Source organism: Meriones unguiculatus, chromosome X (genome assembly GCF_030254825.1).
Source record: "Meriones unguiculatus strain TT.TT164.6M chromosome X, Bangor_MerUng_6.1, whole genome shotgun sequence".
NCBI classification, from domain to species: Eukaryota; Metazoa; Chordata; class Mammalia; order Rodentia; family Muridae; genus Meriones; species Meriones unguiculatus.
Genome location: NC_083369.1, coordinates 126,131,433 through 126,156,761, shown reverse-complemented (window position 1 = coordinate 126,156,761; position 25,329 = coordinate 126,131,433). Strand labels below are relative to the sequence as shown.

Here is a 25,329-nt window from a genome sequence, read left to right as displayed (position 1 = left end):
CCAGAGTAGGTCTGGTACTCTATTCTGGAATCAAGTACAGGAATATTTCTGTGATAAAATCAGACTTAGTGAGATAAATAAAGACACATGTAATCTCAGGTCAGGACTTGCTGTCAGTTTGTGACATGAACATTTTTTTTTTTTTTAGTTCTAATCCTTTTTATTTTTTTATTTTATTTTTTTTCTAACATGGTATCTTTTTTTTTTAATTTGTTAGAATCTTTTAGATTTCAGAAATGGTAAGTTTGTATTTATTAAGTAAGGAACAAACCCCACTGAAATATTTTCGTCACTAATTCTCAAGGTGAAAGTGACAAAATAAATTGCTAAAACCATTAAGGAATAGAAAATAGGAATAGAAAAGGCCTTCAGGCATGAAAAATGCAAGAATGCATAATTAATCCATGGTACATATTAGTCTAAACAATCTCTTCCCTTGATACAGTGTTTCTTAGATTCCCAGCTGCAAATCCATCTCATAAACAGATCTCAAAGACATTTTTAAAACAATGTTGAAAGTAATTTTTTAATATATGATAAACTGCTTAGGACTTAGGAATGTTTAGTAAGATAATCCTGTCTATTTCATAGGGGAAAAAAAAGAGAGAAAAGCTAGGTAATGGCAAATGAGCAGTTGGTTGAAAAGCATGTATCTCACAATAATACAGAAGCCTCTGAAGTCATCTTAGGGAAGAGGAATAAATGCTATACCAAAGCAAGCCATCTAGCTGCTACGAAAAGAATTCTCTGCATTGCATTTGAAAGACATATTTGCAGCTCTTGAAGAGCCTACAATAACTGGTTCAAGTTGTTTTCACTCCTGGTCAGCATTGGATAAAGGATGTACACAACCTCATGGAAGCCGACTCTTTGTTATTATTCCATATGTTGGTACTTACCTCTCCCAACTTTTCACATACTGATATTGTATTAAAGTACTACTTCCTTCTGGACCAGTGCTTACCATTTCCATGTTGATCATGTACACAAAGGTAAGTCAAGAAGACACAAAAAGAATGGGCATCAATATGATGTTTCATGGTTTTCTTCTTCCTGTTATTCTCCTACTCAATGAGTCTGTAGCAGGAGGTCTGAATGACATTTATGAACTGACACCTTAAAGCTACATTTCAATACCCAACTACTCAGTTGTCACAGAAACATTTATAGGCTTATCTGAGTTCTAACAAATAGCCATTGTTGATTAAAGCTACCCCTTCAAATTAAGCTTGCACGTATGCACACATACATATATATACACATACCAAGCACACACACATACACTCAATAAAATTTTAATCTCAATAACATTTCATCAGACAAAGATGTACGGTACATTTATCAAGTATTATTGAGAAGAAATGATTCAGGTATGTCTCTCAAATGGCTTCTTTTCACTTTGTTGTTTTGTAAACACAAAAAGACATGTCATTAACATATCTTTATCAATTATGCCAAAATACAAATACTTTCAGTAACTCCAAGATAAAATTCATAATAATGTTTTTAGATGTACATTTAAAAATAATAAACTCAGAACAAAGAATGACAAACTAAATTTAATATGTGCCACTTTTAGATAACTCTTCTGGGACATACTTTTTTAACATTGATTGTGCCAATTTACATTATATACTTTTTTCATCACTGAAGACAATGGCTTCTAAATGCCTGAAGAACATCTAAAGTATTTTATTCAGTCTTTTTCCTATCCAGCATATATTTAAGCCAACATTCAAAACCATGTTTTTATCTAAGTATTTACATGAAATATAGAGGTGAAAATAAGTATTAGTCACTGAATACACACTAACAGTAGAACATTATCTAGACATACTTCCATGTTTTGTCACCATTCTTCTCTCTTTCTCTCAACCCTATAAATTCATGTGTATCAGGAAGAAACACTTTGATTAAGCGAAATGACTTGTGACATTCACTCAAATTTGCAGTGTCAATGTACTGATTTACAGCTGGATCTACCCTTGGCAGCCATGCTTGTCTTTTTACTTAAACAGAAGTCGTGGGAGCTATTACTCTAAGAAAATTATGTGTGTCTCTGTGTGTGTGGGGGGGGTCGAACATACTTATCTTCCTTTTCCCCATATGCAACACACTCAGCTAACAGAACCCATAGCTTTGCTATCCTGTTACAGGTTTCTTTCTTTCTTCCTTCCTTCCTTCCTTCCTTCCTTCCTTCCTTCCTTCCTTTCTTTCTTTCTTTCTTGGAGGATTTTATGATTTCAAAAGCAACAGAATTGGAACTAGAAGTCAGGACTATACATCCAACTTTTAATTTGGTTGGCAGTACTTAAAGCAGAATAAACAATATTACACCCTTTATAATTTCAAGCACAATTCTGTTCATGTCATAATTACATGTTTACACTCATAAACGAACATTGTCCAGAACACCTATACAATTACTGGCACATAAAGTATTTTTCCGCCTAATTCTATGTAAGTATATATCACATGATTGCTTCTACTTACCAATAAGAAACTGGCAAAAATCTAGCAGGCACCTACTATCCCAATCTTTGTTTTTTTGTGACCAACCTTCACACAATCTTTAATCAGCAAAGTCAAGAAATTAGACATTCATGTTTAATAAACAACTGCTATCCATCTTACTGTCCTTTGGAACACATATATTCAAAGTGTTACTGTCTTTTTCTAAAAACTTTAAGCATTGAAGGAGCTCAGACTCAAAAAGCAGAAAACTGAATTTCACTTTTCAGAGAAAGGAAGATAGGCAGACACTCAGAGGCAACACGTCATTAACAGTTTTTCATTACCAACTTGAAAATGGACTATATGGAAATAGACACTCTTTTGCTTTACTAATGTAATCAAACAGAATGATCTTAATGTGTGACATGAATGCAAAACAAAATTTATGACCATCATAATCTAGCATTCACAATCAGATGTTTTGGGTGCATTGCTTCAACTTTTATTTTGTAAAGATCTAGATAAAATACTCGACACAGTGGGGAGGCAAAGGAGCTAACTAATTCTGAAAGTGCCTCTTCAAAATTCATCTTGGTAGTCAGACTGAATGCAAATCACTATTCATGGAAAATTAATGTAGCAACTCAAGCAAACAGCCCATTTTGATTTTATGCTTTGCCCCAATGAAAAGAAAACCATGTTTGAAAAGTAAGAGCTAGTTCTGCTGCATGTTGGTTGAACTAGTAACAACCAGCTCATTTTGTTAATCACCCCATTCCTTCTCAGCCTTTATGCTATAGAGTGAGGCTGCCTGTTTTAAAATTCTTACCTTTTTTTTTTTTCATGTTTTCTGTTCCACACACTTGTTAGGGATCTGTGATCAATTTTGCAATTCTTCCACATACCATACGATATCTATTAGGGACAACGCTACTTTTCACTTACCGATTCTGGATAACAGTGTTTCCTGGTGACAGAACACTGCAGCTTCCGTTCACTGAAACTCCCTCTTCTCCGCTTGGTAAATCTGATTACAAAACGGCTTTGTTCTGATCAAAGGAGGCACTTTTCTTACAAAAGTTTTCTAACGAGTTATCTGTGTTTCATTCCTGTGACAAAATGAATCAGACAAAGGGGAAAGAGGGGACAGGGAATAAGTCAACACAAGTTCTTGGCACACATTTTCAGCTACATTTTTCTCAGTTTAATCAGTAAGCGGCATTAAAGTGACAGTTACCAGTTCAAGAAGCCAAAGTTTGATCAAATCAGCCACCAGCAATCTGAGTGAATTCCACTGGTGTGCAGACCCTAAAGCAGTAGTCACTTGGTCATTTGTCACAGGAGGAATCACTGGACAGACCCCATCCCCACCCTACCCCTGTTGCGCAGCAGCCAGCGGGAGAGTGGAGAGTGGACAGATGCCTAACCCTGGACTTCTTATAAGAACCTGCCAATTAGTTGCTGACCAATCACAGCCAGCACCTAGTACCTAAGTCACATGACAGGGCAGTCCCTATGACTGTAGGATTTCTGAATTACTGGGGTTATACAAAGGACACTCATTCAGGAAGGGGGGGGGGGGAGAGGCAGCCATGAGCCGAAACAGAAAATGCCATAGCCTCACACAGACTGAGAAGGAGCTGAGACCTAGCCAGGATGGAAATCAGAAGAATGTCTGGCATGTATTAAAAAATAATTCCAAAGCAAGGCTAAGTTTAAAAACTCAGCGGTACTGCTCATCCTGCTTCTGACTATTTTACATTCTAAAGTTCATTCTGCACAGTTCCATGGAGCCTTGCAGAGCCACTGTAGAAAAATGGAAGAGGTGCACAGGCCTCTCTTCCCTTCCTTCAAAGGACCCCCAAGAGAAAATTCCTAAGTCAAATATGTTTCTTTTAACAGTTATAAAAAGAAAGCAAATTAAAGCATTATCAGAACAAATCTTTATGTTAACTACAAATCATGTCCCCATCCATTTTCATTTATCCATATCAAGAACACTCTTTTTAAGTAAACATGTCCACTTCATTTAGTAGCTGCCAATTTATTTTTAAACACCTCAAGTTTTCTTAAATACCAGTTATATCTCAGGAAGAAATTTAACCATGAACATCCCCACTATTTCTGCATTCTCTTAAAATATACTTACCAATGTTCCTTGTTTGGATCTGCCCATTTCTTCTCCCCCTCTCCTGACATCTAAAGTCAAAACATGGGCTCAGGCTCCATCTTTTCAAACCAGACATCCCATTTTGCTCAGGCAAAGCTGCAATAGCTCTTTCTCCAAGCAAGCCCAGAGCACTGTACTGCTTACCACTCTCAATTTATGGAAGGAAGCATATGTCAAACAAATCAGGTGATGATTCACTCTGCCTCCCCCACCACATTTTCCCTAGAAAGGGAGGGTAGTGTAAGTACAGCCCATTTGTATATGACTCAGTTTTATTAGGCTGGTGGTTGTAGTTGATCTGACAAGCTCACATTTTTTTTTATTTCCTAGCTTGTACACTTAAGGATCAAAATGCATATTCTAATGGGGTTCAAAGCATTCAATCATGCAAAAAAGAAAGTTCCAAGATTATTTTTTAATCATAAGCAAGACTCTGGCCCCACTTTCTAATCTGTAATATTTCAGAACCACGTGCTAGAACATTTACACTTAAGGTCACTGAACAATCAAGTCCATACAACAGTGGGGAAAAGGATTTCTACATGCAAGTCTGCCACAAGTCATTACTATGGGAGGAACCCAGTTTAAATCTCATGTTGGGACCCATGTGGCAGGTTCTTCAGGAAGTGGTCAGGGACATGTAACAGGCTTTCAGTTTTGCATGTACTGCAATTTACATAACGACTCACTTACATGGAAGCACAAATGTGACAAAGACCATGCCCCACCCAAACACCAGAATAGTCTTTAATATCACCTTCTTTAAAAGCTGAAGACAGAAACTTAAAACTCACTAAATGGTCTCTTGGAAAATCCCAATCAAATAAACTGCTTAGAAATCTCTTCTTCAGTAAAACATTTAACTAGCATAACAGGAGTGGCATTAAATACCTGGAATCAAATGTTTCCTGGTATTGTGCAGACAGAAAAAAATGGAATGAAAAGTGGAACCCCTGCTCCACACACATACACAAAATCTGAAAGGTTCAGATAAGCACTTCAACTACAGTTACCTCTTTTCAGGCTACTTCCTTTAACCTTGAGCAAAGTCAGTAAATGCTATGACTGCTTTTACTGTTGATTAAACGGTAATAACTACTTATATTAAAATGCAGGACATACTTTCTGTTTTTACAGCATAACATGATATCCAAACAGCCAATTCTTCAACTCATAGATGAACACACACACACACACACAAAAAAACCCCACACTCATTGAAATAGTATTTATAAAGCTAATTCACCAACTATTTATAAAGCTAATTCTCCAACTCATAGATGAACACACACACACACACAAAAACCCACACTCATTGAAATAGTGTTTATAAAGCTGATTCACTTTTTTAAAAAAATTCCCTTGTAAGGTTTTACTGGAATAAACACCACTCTAAATTTTCATATAGAATGAGTTTTCAGAAATTAAACTTAAAAATATTTGGAAGTACATTTCCAAATTATATTTTCAAGTATTTCTATTATAACTACATGCACATATTTCTCAACTAGTTATTACAGCTTGTTCATACTTCAACAGGGATATATTAATCTAGCCACTCACAATTTCTGAGTAAAGTGTTACTGATTTAAAGACAGTTATCTTTCCATAGTACAAGAGAACTTCAAGGCTATAACACCTTATCTTTTAATGGAAATTAACATCGACTATGGAAACAGACATTAATAAAATCAAACCACCAAAACTCTGGCATCTGAAGAGACCTATCACGTCCTTTAAAAGTCTGGATACTGAACTTCAGACCAACCTCACATATGAACATTGAGGCAAAAAAACTCAATAAAATACTCTCACACTGAATACAAGAACATATTAAAGATATACACCTGAACCAAGTAGGCTTTATCTCAGGCATGTAGAGGTGCTACAACATATGAAAATTCATCATTGTAATGCACCATATAAACAAACTAAAAGAAAAAAAAAAACATGATCATCTCCTTAGATGCCAAAAAAGCATTGGACAAAATCCAACACCCTTTCATGTTTAACGTTTTAGAGATATCAGGGTTATAAGGCACATAACTAAACATAGTAAAAGCAACAGACAGCAAGCCTATGGCCAACATCAAACTAAACAGAGAGAAACAGAAATAAATACGACTGAAATCAAGGACAAGGCAAGGCTGTCCACTCTCTCCTTATCTTTTCAACATAGTTCTTGAAGTCCTAGTTAGAGCCATAAGACAACTAAAGGAGAACAAAGAGATACAAATTGAAAGAAAGAAGTAAAAGTATCCTTATTTGCAGATGATATGATAATATACATGAGTGACCCCAAAATTCTACCCTTGAACAACTTCAGCTGATAAACACATTCAACAAAGTGGATGGATACAAAATTAACTCAATAAAAATCAATAGCCCTCTTTTATACGAAAGACAAAAGGGCTAAGAAAGAAATTAGGGAAATACATCCTTCACAATAGCCATAAATAACATAAAGTACCTTGGTGCGACTCTAACCAAGCAAGTAAAAGACTTGTATGAAAAAAATTTCAAGTCTATGAGAAAAGAAATCGAAGAAGATATCAGAAGATGGAAAGATCTTCCATGATTATGGATCTATGGTAGGATTAACATAGTGAAAACGGCTATCCTTCCAAAAGCAATCCAAAGATTCAATGTAATTCCCATAAAAATACTGTTGTTGAATATTAATATTTACTATCGATTTATCTTTTAGTTAAGCAATGGTTATTCTTAAACCAACTATATACCCAACTCACCACTCAGAGACTAGGATTTATTTAATTAACCTAGATCACAGTGCTGGGCAATAGTTATTCCATCCTAAACCGCCAAGCCCACATAGTTTCTTACCATTCAGATTTCATCCATTATACTTGCTTTTAGTCATATCTTAAGTCAGGTTCATCTCTCCTTGTTTTTCGAAGTCCTCTCCTGCCGATCCCTGCTCTCCTCTCCTCCCACCAGCTCCCTTTTCCTCCCTTTTGGACCAGGATGTTCTAGCCTATTATCTCCATTGTTCAGCACAGTGGCTGCTTGTTTTACTGACGATACAGAGAACAAATGGTGGCATGTTTACACAAACTTGAGACAGGTGATGTTTAGAATAAACATCACAATACAATGTCCAGACTGAAAGCAGATAGTGGGGGAGAGAAATCAGCATTTGAGTGAACAAGGGTAAATTGTATACATTAAATAAGAACACCATACCAACAAAATACCAACACAAGTTTTTACAGACCTTGAAAGAACAATTCTCAATTTCATAAGGAAAAACAAAAATCCCAGAATTGGTAAAACAGTCCTGCACAACAACATGTCATCTGGAAGTAACTCCATCCCGGATCTCAAGCTGTGCAATAGAGCAATAGTAATAAAAACTGCATGGTACTGGCATAGAAACAAAATGGTGGATCAATGGAATCAAATAGAAGGCCAAGAAACAGACTCATACACCTGGGATACTTGATTTTTGACAAAGAAGACAAAACCATACAATGGAAAAAAGGCAGCATCTTCAACACATGGTGCTGGTCTAAATGGATGTCTACATGTAGAAAAATGAAAATAGATCCATATTTATCACCCTACACAAAAGTAAAGTCCGAATGAATCAAAGACTTCAACATAAAACCAAACACACTAAACCTGTTAGAAGAAAAAGTGGAGAAGAGCCTTGACCTCATTGTCACAGGAGACAACTTCCTGAACAGAATACCAACAGCACAAGTTCTAAGATCAACAATCAATAAATGGGACTTCATGAAACTGAAAAGCTTCTGTAAAGCAAAGGACACTGTCATCAGAATAAAACGACAACCTACAGATTGGGAAAGGATCTTTACTAAAGCTATATTGGACAGAGAGCTAATATCCAGAATATATATAGAACTGAAGAATTTAAACTCCAACAAACCAAGTAATCCAATTAAAAAAAATGGGGTACAGAGCTAAACAGAGAATTCTCAATAGAGGAATATTGAATGGCAGAGATAAAGAAATGCTCAACAGCCTTTATCATCAGGGAAATGCAAATAAAAAAAAAAAGACCCTGCGATTTCACTTTACACCCATCAAAATGGCTAAGAACTCAAGTGACAGCACATACTGAAGAGTTTGTGGAGAAAGAGGAACCTCCTCCACTGCTGGTGGAAATGTAACCTTGTACAACCACTTTGTAAATCAATCTGGAAGTTTCTCAGAAAATTAGTAATAGTGCTACCTCAAGATCCAGCTATACCACTCCTAAGCATACACTCAAAAGATGCCCCACCATTCAATAAGGACATTTGCTCAAATATGTTTATAGCAGCTTCATTTGTAATAGCCAGAATCTGGAAACAACCTGGATGCACCTCAGCAGAGGAATGGATACAGAAATGTGGTACATTTACACAATAGAATAGGTAACCCAGAAGCAGAAAGACACATATGGTGTATACTCACTTATAAGTGGATATTAACCATATAATATAGGATAAACATACTAAAATCTACAGTCCTAAAGAAGTTAAACAACAAGGAGGACCCTAGGAATGATACTTAATCCTCATTCTGAAAGACAAACAGGATAGACATTGGAAGTAGGAGCAGACAATTAACAGGTCAGGAGCTATCCACAGGGGACCTCTGAAAGCCTCTACCCATCAGGATATCAAAGGAGATACTGAAACTCATAGCCAAACTTTGGGCAGAGTGTTGGACTCCTTATAGAAGAAGAGGGAGATAGAAAAACAAACCCAAAGGAGACAGAAACTCCACAAGTTTTTGCACAGAGCCAAAATACCTGGGTCCAAGGTGGCGGGGGAGTGGGGGGGCTGCAGAGACTGACACTCCAACTATGGACCATACATGGAGAAGACCTAGACCCTGTGTTCAAAGGAAGCATATTGGCTGCTGTGTTTCCAAGTGGTTTCCCTAATAAGCGGTACGGGGTCTGTCTCTGACATGAACTCAGTGGCTGACTCTTTGATCACCTCTCCCTGTGGGGTGAAGCCTTGCCAGGCCACAGAGGAAGATGATGCAGCCAGCTTTGATAAGACCTGATAATCAATAGTCATATAGAAGGGGATGAGGTCCTTCCTTATCAAGGGACTAGGATAAGGGCATAGGGGGAGAAGAAGGCAGGTGGGTGGGACTGGGAGGAACCCTAGGAGGGGGCTGCAGCAGGGATGCAGGGATACAACGTGAATAAATTGTATATATATATATATATATATATATATATAATTAAAAAAATAAAAAATAAAAAAATAAAAGTTTATGTTCTAATAACAAAAAAGTCTGGAGACTGGCTGGTGTTTCAGTCCTAGTCTCTCCATTCCTGCTGTGCATCTGAACAGGGCTGAAAAGAGTGCTTGAGTCACACACAGCAGTTACTTTATCACTTAAAAAAATAACATTTAAAATTACTTTACTGTTGATGACAAACACCATCATTTCTGTTGAGTATTTTAGTATCTGGGCTTTTTCCAGCAAATTTTCTGGAGTCTCCTAATATCAGTGTAGAAGAGGGCTATGACCAATCAGAAAAGACATTCAGAAACTCCCATAATGGCCAAGCATGGTGATAAAAAGCCTGCTGTCCCAACACATGGAGGAGCCTGTAAAGTTGTAGGACTGTGGCAGGAGAATAAGAAGTTAGTTCAAGGCCAGCTTATGTAAAACCCTGCCTCAATATTAAAACAAAAGAATCAAAGAACCCAGAAGTCTCTTTTTGTTGGCTCAGATAGGTCAAGACATTAGACCCGTCACCAGCCAGGAAAAGATAAATGAGTCAAAAAATTGGAGGAACATTACAGTCTTCTTCAGGACAGAACACCATTTATTACCTCTGAATAACCCCTAACAAGAGGGATAAAGAGTACAGTCCCAGAAAAAAGAACTCTACTTTTTTGTTTTGTTTGTTTGTTTCATCCGTAAGGCCACAACTTAAAACCCCACAACATTTACCCAATGAAAAGCCCAGGCTTTTCGTAAAGAACCTCAGTGTACAGTTTATGTTAGATCGCCTTTTATTAAGAAATTTTACTTCCTTTCTGCACAAGAAGCTCTGGTTTCATCTGAAAGCTGTATGGCGCAGTTCACCCATTGCACAAGCCCTCTGGTAACAAAGGCTAATAGTTTCCAGTCAGCATGTGACATAGTTAAAGAATAATAAAAAAAGGAAAGCAAGCAGACATATCTGAGGTGCAAGCACATGTTATTGATAAGAAGATCCTCAAATACTGTGCTTTGCTGAAAGGTGAGCAACTGCTCCAACTTGTCTTTAACATAACGGGGAAACCAACAAAATGGAGAGAAGATGGTTGGGATTACAAACAAATGATGGGTAATGCTCCAGGATTCACCCTTTTGTGTGGGACCTTGGGTCAGAGGCACAGACCCAGTTCAACTCTGAACTAAAAGGTTGGTTTGGAGAAAAAGCACAAGAGTTGTCTCTTTGCTAGTAACTCAAAATATCAAATAATCTGACCTTTTCAGTTCTTGAAACCCCAATTATAAGTCAAAGTGAATATAGACAGTCCAAAATCCAATACAGGTCCTGCAGTGGTATTGCCTAAAGGAACCTGGAAGATGTACTTCCTTTCTGTTTTTCATCACCTGGAAAATGGGCATAAACAAGAAAATACAAGCAAGAAACAGAAATATCTGCTTCAATAATGATCACTACATTACCAAGGCTGAGCAGCTACCCCCAATAGTTTTCTTCTAATTCAAGGGTGGGAAGAACAGCTTTAAGCTTCCAAGTCACATTGTTGATTCGAAAGCAAATAAAGCCATTTCAGAAACTGTGTTTTGTAACAATAGAAAAGTCAGAATGCCAGATATATACATGCCTATAACCACCTGCCTTGGGAAGCAGAGGCAGGAGAAATACAAGTTCAATACCACTCTGAGCTACAGAGTGAGATCCTGTCTACAAAAGAACAACAAAAAATCATTTTACTGTTTAAAAACATACTCTACTTGGAGAGCACATTAGCTTTGTATATAGTTTATATAAAATTCTAGTATCCAAATTATCTCACAGAAACATGCCTCCATGACTATGTCATATGAATGCTTCTGCAAGCATGCACATAAACTACATGAAGATTTATGTAAGACACTGAAATATGTCTTTATGAGGATTGGACTGTGTTCTAAGCTTTTCATGTTATAGAAGGAGCTGCCTGTCTTCTTGCATTGATTTCACACAGAAGCCAAATACTTCACTCAGATTTTTTTTTTCATTACTTGTCTCCTGCCCACACCCATTTTAAAGAACAAACTGACTCGTTCTTTGATGACAACAACATCGTGGGTGGGAGTGAAAACAGGAGTGGGCAGGGTAGGAGAAGAGGAGGAGGAGAAAGAGTAGGAAAACGAGGAGGAGGGGAAGAGAAAGAGGAAGGAGCCAAAAGCTGAATCACAGCCATGTGAATAATCTTAGGTTTTTTTTTTTCTTCCTAAGGATAAAATCAAATTAAGTTTGTTTTGCTGTGGGTGAAAGAAAGAAAAAATAATAATAGCATGAATCAGAGAAATTATCAACTATGTGACACTCACTAAAAATTACCTACAATCACTGCTTTCTTACAAGTTGACCAGAAGATGCAAAAGCATTTGTTAATCACTATAATCAATGACAAAATTCTCTGAAGTTTGAACTTGATTATAAGCCTCTTCTGTAAAAAAATTAAAATAAAATTCCTTTTACACATATATTCCAGAAACAAAACTTACTTCAGATCTCACTGTGAAATAGTCTTTGACCAATGTAGGTTAGTGACAAACCCACAAGGATAATACTGGGTAGAGACCAGGTTACACGATGTCTATCTTAGACAAAATACAGAATTTATAAGAACCATTGCTTAGAAAATGAGTTTAACCTCGCAAAAGCATCCCACTGGATATAAGTGGACTAGTAGAACTAACTCCCAGGAGAGAGTGTGTATCTCTGTCCTAATAGTTTGTAGTAAGAAGAAAATTATCACGTGAACCTTTTAAAGTGCCTAAGACTTAAATACGTGAATACTCAGGAATGAATAAATTTACTAGGAATAATTAGAAAAAAGATGGACCTAAATCAAATAAAAATCAAGCTTTTAAAAATGTATGAAGGAGTATTATGTAGGAGAATCAGCCCTGTTCAGACACATACCTATAATTCCAGCACCTGGACACAAAGGCATGAGGACTGCTAAATTCAAGGTCAGCTGGGACATACACAGTGAGACTCTTTGTTAAATTAAATGTGGCTAGCTGAAAAGAAATGTTTTTAAATATCCAAATTAATACATTTTTTCTTATGCAAATATAAGTATTAAGGAGTCAAAGGAATAGTTTCCTCCTTAGAAGTATTGAATCTGGAACCCAGGTACTCACGCATGCTATGTAAGTGCTTTTAGCTATGATTCTTGCTAACTCATGGAGCTAATCAGAGAGTCTTTTCTACAAATCCAGTTTCTTTGAGAATGATCCACAGAGATGAAAGAGAACAGTGCTTTTTATCACATGCTTAGGTTTTCCAAAGTTCATTTCTATATATAGGATAGTAATTTTGTACTAGTACTGTTAACTGGGTCTCTAATAAATTATTTTAAGACAACTTTGAATATGCCAAGGCTTTTAGGTTTCTAGGATTCTTTGTATTCCTCAATTTGTAAATTTTAATTAGTAATAATGAGTTCTTTGTGTATGACAATTTGTACACCCAAGTTTATCTATCTGCAAATCTGCCTGAATAATAGTAACAAATTTTAGCCAAGACCTACTATTAATCTTGGGTTTATATAAAATGAATCAACCACATTTGTTCTCAGAGTTGGAGACTTAGCTATCTACCCTCTCAGACTTCAAGTTCTCTGCAAGCTTACATGACTTATTTTTCAGTCAGCATTCCCCAAACTCATAATCTCAAATTTCCTACATAACAGAAACAATATTATAAAGCCCAATTTTGCTACATCCTCTTCTCTGCCTGCTGTAAATGGTTAAAGAGATTTCCAATTCATAGTTTGGTTTTCTTTTTCTCAAAAAAAAAAAAAAAGGTTCTCTGATGAGATGAGGAGATGGCTCAGCTGGAAAATACTTCATTTGCAAGCACAAGGACCTAAATTTAATCAGAGTCCATGTACAAAAAAAAAAAAAAGTGTTGTTGCAAAAATCTGTAATCCCAGGACTGGGTAAGTGAGAAAACTGGCTCCCTAGGGCTCAGTGGCCAGCCTGGTCTAGGCTACTTAGTGAGCTCCCAACTGGTGAAAGTCCTTGTATTAAAAAAAAAAAGATGAATTGTGCTGAGAAATGACAAGGCCACCCTGTGGCCTCCACACATCCATGTGCACCTGCACACATTTAAACATGTGCATGCAGATGTTCTAAATAATAACTCAAGGAGAAAACTGTGAGAAGAAAAAGCAAAACATATCTCATCAATCTCCAGAGTAAGAGCACCCTAAGCAGAAGAGTCATTGAGCAAGTTGGTTTAGGTACTTTCTGTTCCCTGACACGCTAAACATTTGAAGTAGGAGCAAGGGTGGGAATCACAAGTTGCAGAGGCATCATAGGTTTTAAGTGAAGTGAATTTCAGACTATTCATAGTCGAACACTAAGTGTTCAATAGGAGACAATAATGTAGTAATAAAGACACCCTGGAGATCATGTATCTGGTCAAACACAATTGATGTGCGGGCGGTAGAGAGGTGATGTTTGTTGAGAGTTGACAAAGTCAGTAGAAGAAGCACAAAGCAAGAAAATGGATATGGTGATGATGAGTAGGGAGGTCAGCATACCTATGCCCCTCACAAAGCAGACCACATGTACTGTAGAAAACTGGTTTTGATACAGAGAAAACAATACAGTTCCAGGAAACACAAATGAAACTGAGTAAGTAATAAAAAAATAGTAAGAAAGTGAGCTTCATGGACAAGAGAGGAAAGCAATTAATGGCAATGACACCTATGAACGTCAATAATGACCAGCATGGTACACATACATAAGAGTGCAATGGATGACACTCACTCAGTTGTTTAATTCGACTTATGGTCCTCCCAACAGAAGGGAAATTATGCCTGGTACAAGACACTTAGCCAGCTTCCAGGGCTAGTGGTGTCAACGACCTTGCATCAAGCCGCTTCCAACATAATTCCTTACTACAGTCTAAATCTTATATTTATACACACAGAAGCCTTTCATTACAGAAAACAAGGGCCATCACAGAAGACAATAGCTGTACACAATACAGAGATCAATAGAGCATTGGGAGTTGAGACCCAGTGGATAAAAATATATCATACCCTTTGCATCTACAGCTCAGAGTATAGGAGAAAATGGAGGATGAAAGATTCTAAGAACCAGAATAGCCAGAAGCTTGCTCCAAAAAAAGTTTGCCTAGAAATAGCCAGAAGAATGAACATGTTAACATGGAACAGGGAAAATTTCATGGTGTTTTGTTCCTAGACAAAGAACTACAAGCAACTTATTACTACTAGGGTAAAAAGAATTAGCCTCGCCCAAAGATGGTACCCCTCATTCGTTTTCCAACCCAGAGTGCTCAGCCTTGAAGCCATATGAAACCATCAACAAAACCCGACTTGGTTGGTATTTACAAATATTTGTTCATACACACAAACATATACATATATAACAATAAGAAATGAAAGAGAGGCTGTCAACTTAAGAGTGGAGGGGCAGTGAAGGGGAGCTGGGGGAAAATAGAATGGGAAAAGACATATATTTCTATTTCATTTAAAAATATACTAAAAGTGAGAAAGGGGAACATGAAAAGGAAGCTAATTACCTCACATGAAAATTTCCATTTTAATAATAAACTTTAGTTCCCATTCTTGTACCTATGAAGCTCCCATTTTCAGTTTTCCTATAATGTGCCTCTATACCCACCTCCAAATTTAACCTGATTCACCATTAACCAGCATATAACCAAGCTATTAGAACCATTCACCCAGTGAAAAAGCAACTAGCAGGACACTATTAGCACCTGAAACTACCACAAGATTAAAGTTACATTTGAAGAAGGTGGCACAGAAGGACTTGCCTACTGCATGAAGTGTGAGGAACAAAGTCATAGCAAATGGAGATTGAACTGAGGCTCTAAGCAAAAGGGACCACTTAAGAGCTGGAATAGGGAGGACAAGGGGGGGGGAGTTACTTAATACAAACACACAAACAAACACACGCACACACACACACACAAACAAACAAAAAAACCACACACATGTATGTGTGTGTATCCACCACCCAGTTTTGAAGGACTAGGCATGGAACCCAGAGCCATGTGTGTCCTACATATGGTAATCTTCACTGTCAACTTGACAGGATTTGGAATTGTTATGCCAAATCTTGAGGACCCCAAAGACTACAAAGGAGCTGATTCTGATGAAAACACAGTAGGGTCTTTTTATTACAAGCTTGAGCTTGGGCCCATACCCTCACTGATACAGTGGTTGAGTGTAAAGGCCTGAGATCAGGGGGTGAAGGGTTTTTATTTAGGGTTACAGCAAGGAAAATTGGCAAAATCCAGCTAGGCAGTTTTATGATTGACATTTATAGGGTGTCCTGAGGAAATGGTTTGCTGGGAGGGCCAAGCCAAACCCTAATTGTTTTACTCATCCTATTGTAAAGAAAACATTGCTAAATTCCAGGTATTCACTGATTATACATTGCCAGAGGTGATGGTTAAATATTACTGTTTTTTTTTTTTTTTTCCCTAGGCCATTTCTTGAGTAGGGGACTCCATTGTCTTCTTTCTGTCATTGGTGACCTATGGCCTAGTTTGTGGGACTGGTGGATTTTGGGGCAGGGCTGGGGGTCTGGCCTGGTTCATTCATTTTCCTCTTCTCATGGTCATGTGAGGGGTCAACCATGGGACTTCCAGATATGACCCCTTGGAGTCCTCCAGATTTAGCCTTCCATAATGGGATCTGAGTGTCATTAACTGTATTGCTCCCAGGCATTCCTTCATAAAAGCTACTAAGTGATTTAAAATGCAAGGCCAATTGATCACCTCCCCCTCAGGGGGGAGCAGCCTTACCAGGCCACAGAAGATGACAATGCAGCCACTTCTGATGAGAACTGATAGACTAAGATCAGGAAGAAGGAGAGGAGGACCTCCCCTATCAGTGGACTTGGGGAGGGGCATGCATGTAGAAAGGGGAGGGAGGGTGGGATCTGAAGGGGAGAAGGGAGGGGCTTATGGGGGATACAAAATGAATAAAGTGTAATTAATAAAAGTTAAATAAAAAATAAAAAATAATGCAAGGCCCAAATATAAGAATCAAAATGAACAGGGGTCTCATAATGGTGTATATAAGGGTAGTAAGTTAAGAAGAACTATGTTATCAGGATCCAAACCATCCTCTGGAATCCTTTCTCTTTTTTGGCATCTTTCCAGGCATTTTTTTTTTTTTTTTTTTTTTTTACTCTTGCTAAGGATTCCCTAGTCACTCCTGAGTGGTTTACATAAAATCAACATTCCTCTCTAAGGGCTGCACACAACCCACCTGCTGTAAAAACAATAGATCCAAGCCACTTCTGTTTTGCAACACTACTTCTGTCAGGGAATTAACATTTTCTTAAATAGGTGATTGAGTTCTCAAGACATTGAATATTTTGTATATATTTTTTTATTTTTTATTGATTACAATTTATTTACTTTGTATCCCAGCTGTAGCCCCTTCCCTCATGCCCTCCCAATCCTGTTCTCCTTCCCTGTTCTCCTCCCATGCCCTTCCCCTAGTCCACTGATAGGGGAGGTCCTCCTCCCCTTCCATCTGACCCTAGCCTATTGGGTCTTATCAGGACAGGCTGAAGAACACCACAAGAAGAGCAAGACAACCAAAAAATCTAGGCCCAGGGATCTTTTCTGAGACCGATACTCCAACCAAGGACCATGCATGGAGAAAACCTAGAGCCACTGTACAGATGTAGCCCATGGCAGCTCAGTCTCCAAGTGAGTCCCCTAGTAAGGGGAACAGGCGCTGTCTCTGACATGAACTCAGTTGCGGCCTCTTTGATCACCTCCCCATGATGGGGGGCAGCCTTACCAGGCCACAGAGGAAAATAATGCATTGGATATTTTTAATCAATATCTACCTTTAAGCTGTTATAATTCTGGATTTGTACAACCAGCGCTGCAATACCAGTTCCTGCTCCAGCTAAGCCAGTCCCAAAAATAACAGCTAATGTCAGGGAGCTCCTTTTGACTTAGAATTTCAGCTTGTTAAGTAGGATAACAGCCGACTAATTTCTCTTCTTCTGTAGTTTATTCAGGCTGATATTAGGGCAAAGTTATTGGGAACCCAGGAAGGCTGAAAGGTCAAAAGCTAGGCAATGAGGCATTTATCAAAACCATCTAACTAGGGATCCAGTTTAAGAAACGGGGAACCATCACATCAGCTGGACTGGTTTACTGCAGTTTTCAGCAAGTCCAGATCTCAGGTTGCAGTCCATAGCTCATCTCTGAATAGAGTCTGTGAGCCAGGTGAAATTTTGCTGAAACATATTCAGACTAGAAACAGAAGTTAAAATTTATCTAGTAAATGAGGAAAGTGAGGAATCCCAAGACCAAGGGAAAAAGTCATCTGGGGTCCTTTGAACTATGCCAGATCTAGGTCTTATGACATTCTGATCTTCTGAAACTCATGAATTTTGGTTTACAAAAGGAAGTATATTAGTATCACCCTTGTAATGAGATCCATACTTTAGAAAACACAGGAAACAGGTGTCTGCAAGACAGCAGGAGTAGACCCATGCCATTAAGACCTAGTAAAAGCTATGGCTTTTGGGTCAGAGATATACATATTAGAGAGAAACGGTTTTAGCGTAATTAGAAGCACCTCTAAGTCTATCTCTAGAAGAAAACCAAAGGAAATTAAAATCTTGAGCTTGTGACTGAATAATTAGTCAGTGTTCCATCAGATGACCAAAGACATTAAACATTTTTAAGTGTTTCTCTGTCATTTGATATTCCTCTGTTGAGAACTCTCTCTTTAGCTATCTACTCCATTTTTTTTAATTGGACTGCTTGCTTTGTTGGTATTTAACTTCTTGATTTCTTTATATATTCTTGATATTAGTCCTCTGTCAGATGCAGGGTCTGTGAAGATCTTTTTTTCAGTCTGTAGGTTGCCATTAGTGTCCTTTACAGAAAATTTTCAGTTTCATGAGGTCCCATTTATTGATTTTTGCTCTTAGAGTCTATGCTGTTGGTGTTCTGTTCAGGAAGTTGTCTCCTGTGCCAATAAGTTCAAGGCTCTTCCCCACTTTTTCTTCTAACAGATTTAGTGTGTCTGGTTTTATGTTGAGGTCTTTGGACTTTAATTTTGTACAGGGTTAAAAAAATATGGGTCTATTTGCATTTTAAAGATGCTATCATTTTTCCATTGTATAGTTTTGTCTTCTTGGTCAAAAATTAGGTTTCCAAAGGTGTGTGGGTTTATTTCTGGGATTTTGATTTGATTTCATTGATCCACCAGTCTGTTTCTATGCCTGTACCATGCATCTTTTATTTCAGTTGCTCTATAGTGCAGCTTGAGATCAGGGATGATGATATCAACACAGATCTTTTATTGTACAGGATTTTTTTTTTTTTACCTATTCTTGTTTTGTTTTGTTTGTCCATACGAAATTGAGAATTCTTCTTTCAAGATCTGTTAAAAAATGTGTTGGCATTTTTGTGGGAATCACACTGGACTGCTTTTGGTAGGATAGCCATTTTCACTACTGATCCATGAGCATGGAAGAGCTTTCCATCTTCTGATATCTTCTTCAACTTCTTTCTTCAAAGACTAGAAGTTTATTGTTGTTGTTTGTTTTTCATACAGGTCTTTCACTTGCTTAGTTAGAGTCACACCAAGGTACTTTATGTTATTTATGGCTATTGTGAAGAGTGTTGTTTCACTAATTTCTTTTTTAGCCTGTTTGTCTTTTGTATACAGGATAGCTTCAGTTTTTTTTTTGTTTTGTTTTTGTTTTTGTTTTTTCTGAGTCAATTTTGTATCCAGCCAATTTGCTGAAGGTGTTTATCAGCTGAAGGAGTTCTAGGGTAGAATTTTTGGCATCCCTCCTCATTTCTTTTGATTAGTTTTTGTTGAAAGTCTATTTTATTCGATATTAGGATGGCTACCTCACCTCCTTTTTTGGGTCCATTTGCCCTTTACTCTGAGGTTGTGTTTACCTTTCTTGCAGAAGTGTGCTTCTTGAATACAGCAGAATGTTGCATCCTGTTTCTACAAACAATCTGTTAGTCTGTGTCTTTTTATTGGAGCGTTGAGACTATTGATGCTAATAGATATTAGTGGCCAATGATTGTTAGTTCCTTTTATTGTGGAGTAGATGGTGATTGTGTGTTTGTCTATTTGTTTTCTTTTGCTTTTTTATTGTGATGGTATATTTATGCTTTGCTTTTTTGTGTATAGTTGATCTCGTTGGGTTGGAGTTTTCCTTCTAGTATCTTCTGTATAGCTTGATTTCTGCGTATATATTGTTTAAATTTAGTTGTCATGGAATATTTCTTTTCTCTATCTATGTTGATTGAAAGTTTAGCTGGATATATTAGTCTGTGTTGGCATCTGTGATCTCTAAGCTTCTTCATTATATCCGTCAAGGCCCTTCTGGCTTTCATAGTCTCTCTTGAGAAGTCCAGTGTGATTCTGATAGGTCTGCCTTTATACGTTACTTGGCCTTTTTCCCTTGCCTCTTTTAATATTTTTAGTTTTGATTATTATGTGGTGAGAGTATTTTATTTTCTGGTCTAATCTATTTGGTGTTCTCTAAGCCTCTTTTATATTTATGGGCATCACTTTCTTAAGGTTGAGGAAATTTTCTTCTATAATTTTCTCAAAAATATTTTCTGGGCCCTAGAGCCAGGAATCTTCATTTTTATCTCTTCCTACTATTCTTAGGTTTCATCTTTTCATGGTGTCCTTGATTTCTTGGATGCTTTTGTTTGTAACTTTTCCAATTTTATTTTTTCTTTGAGAGATGTATCAATTTCTGTAATTGTATCTTCAGTGTCTGAGAGTCTCTCTTCCAGCTTTTGTATTCTGTTGGTAATGCTTATCTTTGTGGTTCCTAAACTCTTTAAGTTCTCCAGCTCCAAGGCTTTCCCTGTTTCTGTTTTCTTAATTGATTCTAATTCTGTTTTCATGCCTTGCACCATTTCCTTCTTCTGTTTGATTGTGGATTCCTGTCTTCCCATGATGGCCTGTATATTTTTGTTCATTTCCTTCTTTATGTGCCTTGAATAACTGCATAATTATAGATTTAAGATCATTTTCCTGTGTTTCAACTGTAATAGAATATCTTTTGATTTTGGAGATTCTGGTAAAACCATGATGTCCTGGTTTTTGTTGCCTGTTTTCTTATGCCAGCCTCTAGCCCTCTGGCTGTCTGTAGCTTTGACTGATTTTTCCTGGGGCCTCTAGTGCAAACTGGATCCACCTGTCTCTGGAATCTCTGCTAGCTCAGTGTTTGTGACTCAGATATTCCAGGTAGCTGGGGCACAGGCCAAAAGATTTCTGAGTCTATAGTTGCTCCAGTGTACCACAGGCTTTCTTAAGATGGTGGAAGATGTGATTTGGGCCCCAGGTTTGACTCAGGTCTTCTGGGTTCACTGGCTGTGCTGGCCATGTTGTTTCAGACCCAGGTGGGCTAGGCTGCTGGGGAACAGGCAGAAAGATCTCTGAGCCTAAAGCTGCTCTAGTGCCTCACAGGCCTGCTTGGGGAGGTGAACAATGGAACTTTGGTTAGGTGCCTATCTCAGCTCTGCTGAATTCTCTATCTGTGCTAGGCTCACTGTTCCTGGTCATGTATGTCAGGCTGCTGAGGTGGGGTGGATAAATATCTGTGCTTAGAGCTTCTCTAGTACCCCACAGGTTTTCTTAAGATAGTGGAGGATGGAACTTGGGACTCAAGCCTAGCTCAGCCCTCATTTGTTCACTGTCTGTTTTGTGCTGGCTGATTCTGACCTGTGTGAGCCTGGCAGGAAGGGGAATGGGGGAATTAAGCCAAGCCTCCCTGACAGTGTTAGAATGCATCCCCTCCACAGGGAGGTGAGAGTGAGCAAGACTAGTCGCTGGGACCAGGAAGGTGTCTGCAGGATATTGAGTATGGTCTCTGGTGTTTGGAAACAGGAGCCTCTAGAACCCAGAAGGTGTGAGTGGGCACCCAGATTTGGAGCCTCACCCTCAGTATGGGAAGGTGATTCACTCCACAGGCAGTTGAGAGTGAGAGCCCAAGGTCTGAGTTGTCAGGTTTTGGGAAGGTATTCACAGAAAGTGGGATGTGCAGCAGGTAACCTAAGGCCATCGGGTCAGAGCCTTGTATGCACTGCCACTGCTGTTCCTAGCAATGCTGCCGCAATGCCATGTAGGAAACAGATTTTTTTTTCCCCAGTATTATCCAGGTGGCCTGAAGATGGAACTTCAAATATCCCCTTGGATTCTCCTTTCACCTGAGAAGCACAGATGTTGGGGTTTTTGGGGTCCACAGTACAGCCTTTCAGTCACCCTGCTCTCACTGCTGAACTGCTGTTCAGATATCCTGCATAGTCAGCGCCTCCATCTTGGATCTCTGATTAGAGCCTCAGTATTTTAGATCCTCATAACTTAAACTTTTATATCCTCAGATCTTATATACACTTTACATTTTTTAATCCAGTTTTTCACCGTAAGACACAGGCAGTTAACATGAAGCCTGTGAGCAAGGCAAACATGTATGCCTTTCTAAATAAGAGATCTAGTACTTAGTAGTTCTAACTAGCTAGTGAATTGACCAATGAACTAACAGTGAATCTAATTGTATGTTCTTTAGCTACAAAGCCACCATTAGCTTAGCTTAGCCATCAGTGTGATCAGAGACAGTGGAAGGATAAATTATAAACTAAACAAATCTATATACCAATCAAGATGAGAGAGATAACTAGTCAGTCCACCACTTAGGCAATTGTCCCTGGCTCCTGTGGTTTCATGGCATCACAAGCACTCGGAGGCAGTCCAGTCCATAGGCACAGATGATGAGAGACTTTTTCTATGGAAAAGAAGAATATGAGAGAATGGCCTCACCTCAGCTTCAGCAATGTGAAATAATGACTTTCCAGGTGTCCACAATTTTGTTCATAGTTTAGGCTAAGCCCTAGCAGTGGGCCAGTTGGGGCCGTCTTGCCCAGTGGTTAGCATAACACAATTCAGAGTTGAAGTAATCTGTCATTGTGCCCAATCTTCTCAGAGACCTTGGGAGCTACTGCCAGTATTTTGGGACTCTGTCACAATAAAACTTACATACATTAGATGCCATATTCTTCAGAACTCTGACAAGCTCAAGGGACAGCATATCTGAGTTAATATTTGTCTATCTTTAGTTATCTGCTGTAAACTGCATCCTGTAAAACAGAATGTAATAATCTCTAATTCTGGCATATTCCTTAGATAACTGTTTTAGGACTATATCTGTTTCAAGTAGATCTACATAAGCAAACATTGTAGTTACCCACCTTAGGCTTAACCTAAAACATAAACATAAACAAGAGACTATAAACATAAACAAGAGACTAGGTAAAGTTCAATCTTGTAACCAACTGGAGTCACTAGCATAACTTTAAATATATTTCTGAACTAAAATTAGAGCAAAACTTTCAGTCATACAGTTCATAGAAGGGCTAGAAAATCTTGCTGAACCTACCATATTGAATAGACTGAACAGCAAAAAGCTCAAAGGACAAAGATTTCATTTAGCACTAAATAGGGACGTGAACATAGCTGGCAGCCTTCAACAAAGATGGTGGTAAAAACATGGCTCCACACTCTTTATTCCTGAACAAACATGGTGGCCAGCCAAGTGTTGTTACAGACCGTGGCAGCCAATTTAAAACATAGCCATTAGGTGTTGCTGGTAGTGGTGTTTCCTCCCACGGTGTAGCACTGTGGAGCATTTACAGTGTTCTGTACCTAGTTCTAACACTGCAATCAAATAAGTTTTAGAAGCAACTGCATAACAGAACAATTTTAAAACTGCACTTGGACTATTCTAGCCATACCAAACCTGTAGAACAGAAAGAAGCACCATGATGAATTCATTCATTTAGGAACTGGCAGCCTGGCACACACTTCACATCTGTATAGACTTTCACAAACCAGGGTTGAATTATACAGCATATCTTGAAATATATATATATATATATGTGTGTGTGTGTGTGTGTATATATATATATATATATATATATATATATATATAATTGTAAAATACCTGATAAACTTTAAAATGTTTCACAGCCTTAAACACATTTTAAGAAATCTGTTTTTGAAATATCAAAATAAAGTGCTCTGTTTAGGAGTGAATTCACAAAGCATAACCATAATTTTGAAGTCCAAACCAAATTTTACCAATGTAAAATATTTAGTCTCTAAAATCAATACAAATTTAAAATTAGTCTTATCTCCTTAGTCTAATAGGAGATAGGAGGAAAAATAGAATTCATTACAACTAAGAGGTTCTCTAATTTTTTTTTTTTTTGCCCTATGCTATATCATTTGGCAGTTTTAAGATGGCAGAGTCACATCACAGGCCACATGGTTGCTTTTTTTATCTGTGTTTTTATAAATGTTACAAACACATATGCGCCCATATATAAGTTCAAAACAAGAGTTTGAATTTAAACTTTAAGCATACCAATAACTGCTAAATTATAACCAAAACATAAGAGCATATTAACCATTTAACATGGGTCAGAAATAAACATGTATGGCAATACCTACATTTTAAACAGACAGACAAAACTTTTCTTACTCCATCCAGCTATAATATCAAGCACTTTGTTATCTGTTGAATCTGCAAATGATTTTGGGACTTGCTGGCAATGTTTTCTGGGGAGCTACACAATGCAGCTACCCCCTGGTGTGCCTCCTCACCTCTGCCCACTCATGCTGTCTCCAAGAAGAGTAGTGGACACCACCATGGTGGATGTTTACCATTGCCATTTCCCCTCCCAGAAGGCAGGCTTGCACAACTGGAGCTCTTTTAAACGGTGAGAGCTCCCTCCTTCTGCCGTGAGATTTCAAATAGCACTGCTGCCCAGGGGCAGCTACCCTTTGGATGGGGATGGCTCTGAGCCAGAACCATGGTTGATGCCAGACACCACCCCTTTCCAGTCATCTTCCGCAACCAGGCTTTCCCAGCCATCCATGTGGAAAGGAGCTCATCAGCCTAGGTGAACTCATGCTGCCTACCCTGCTCTTGGCTGTTTTCCACTTGTCCCCCCAGTGACCAGAGGTGCCCCAGCTTGCAGTGCTGGGAGCAGGGAGTAGGTACAGTCACCACTGTGCACAGGTGTTTGGTTACTGGCCTACTGAGACCATCACAAGCAAACACACACACACACACACACACACACACAAATACAAGAAAAGAATGTACCAGTACAATGCACATAAAGAGAAAGGAAAAAGAGGAAGAAGAAGAAGAAGAACAAGAACAAGAACAAGAAGAAGAACAAGAAGAAGAACAAGAAGAAGAACAAGAAAAGAAGAAGCAGCCAAAACTCAGAACAGCGGCTCTCCCAGAGCAGAGGCCAGACAGCAGATAGTTCTGCCAGACCAGAGAACAGAGCAGTGGCATAACCTCCTGGAAATGAGCAAGTCTAGGGAGTTAGGAGTCCATCTCATGTTGTCAGTCTGTCCCAGTCCCAGTCACACACACACACACACACACAC

The 25,329-nt window shown here is 38.2% G+C and overlaps 1 long non-coding RNA gene across 4 annotated transcripts in view; it reads right to left on the bottom strand.

The window, feature by feature from the left end:
• LOC110541143 (uncharacterized) overlaps positions 1-25,329 on the bottom strand; it is a 110,796-nt gene that overhangs the window by 20,257 nt on the left and 65,210 nt on the right. For 3 of the 4 annotated variants that reach the window (XR_009588357.1, XR_009588358.1, XR_009588360.1), the window contains one exon: positions 3,400-3,563. This is a non-coding gene — a long non-coding RNA (uncharacterized LOC110541143). Of the gene's footprint in view, positions 1-3,399; positions 3,564-3,691; positions 3,851-25,329 lie in introns of those variants that run through there. The other variant, XR_009588359.1, reaches the window with a different exon arrangement.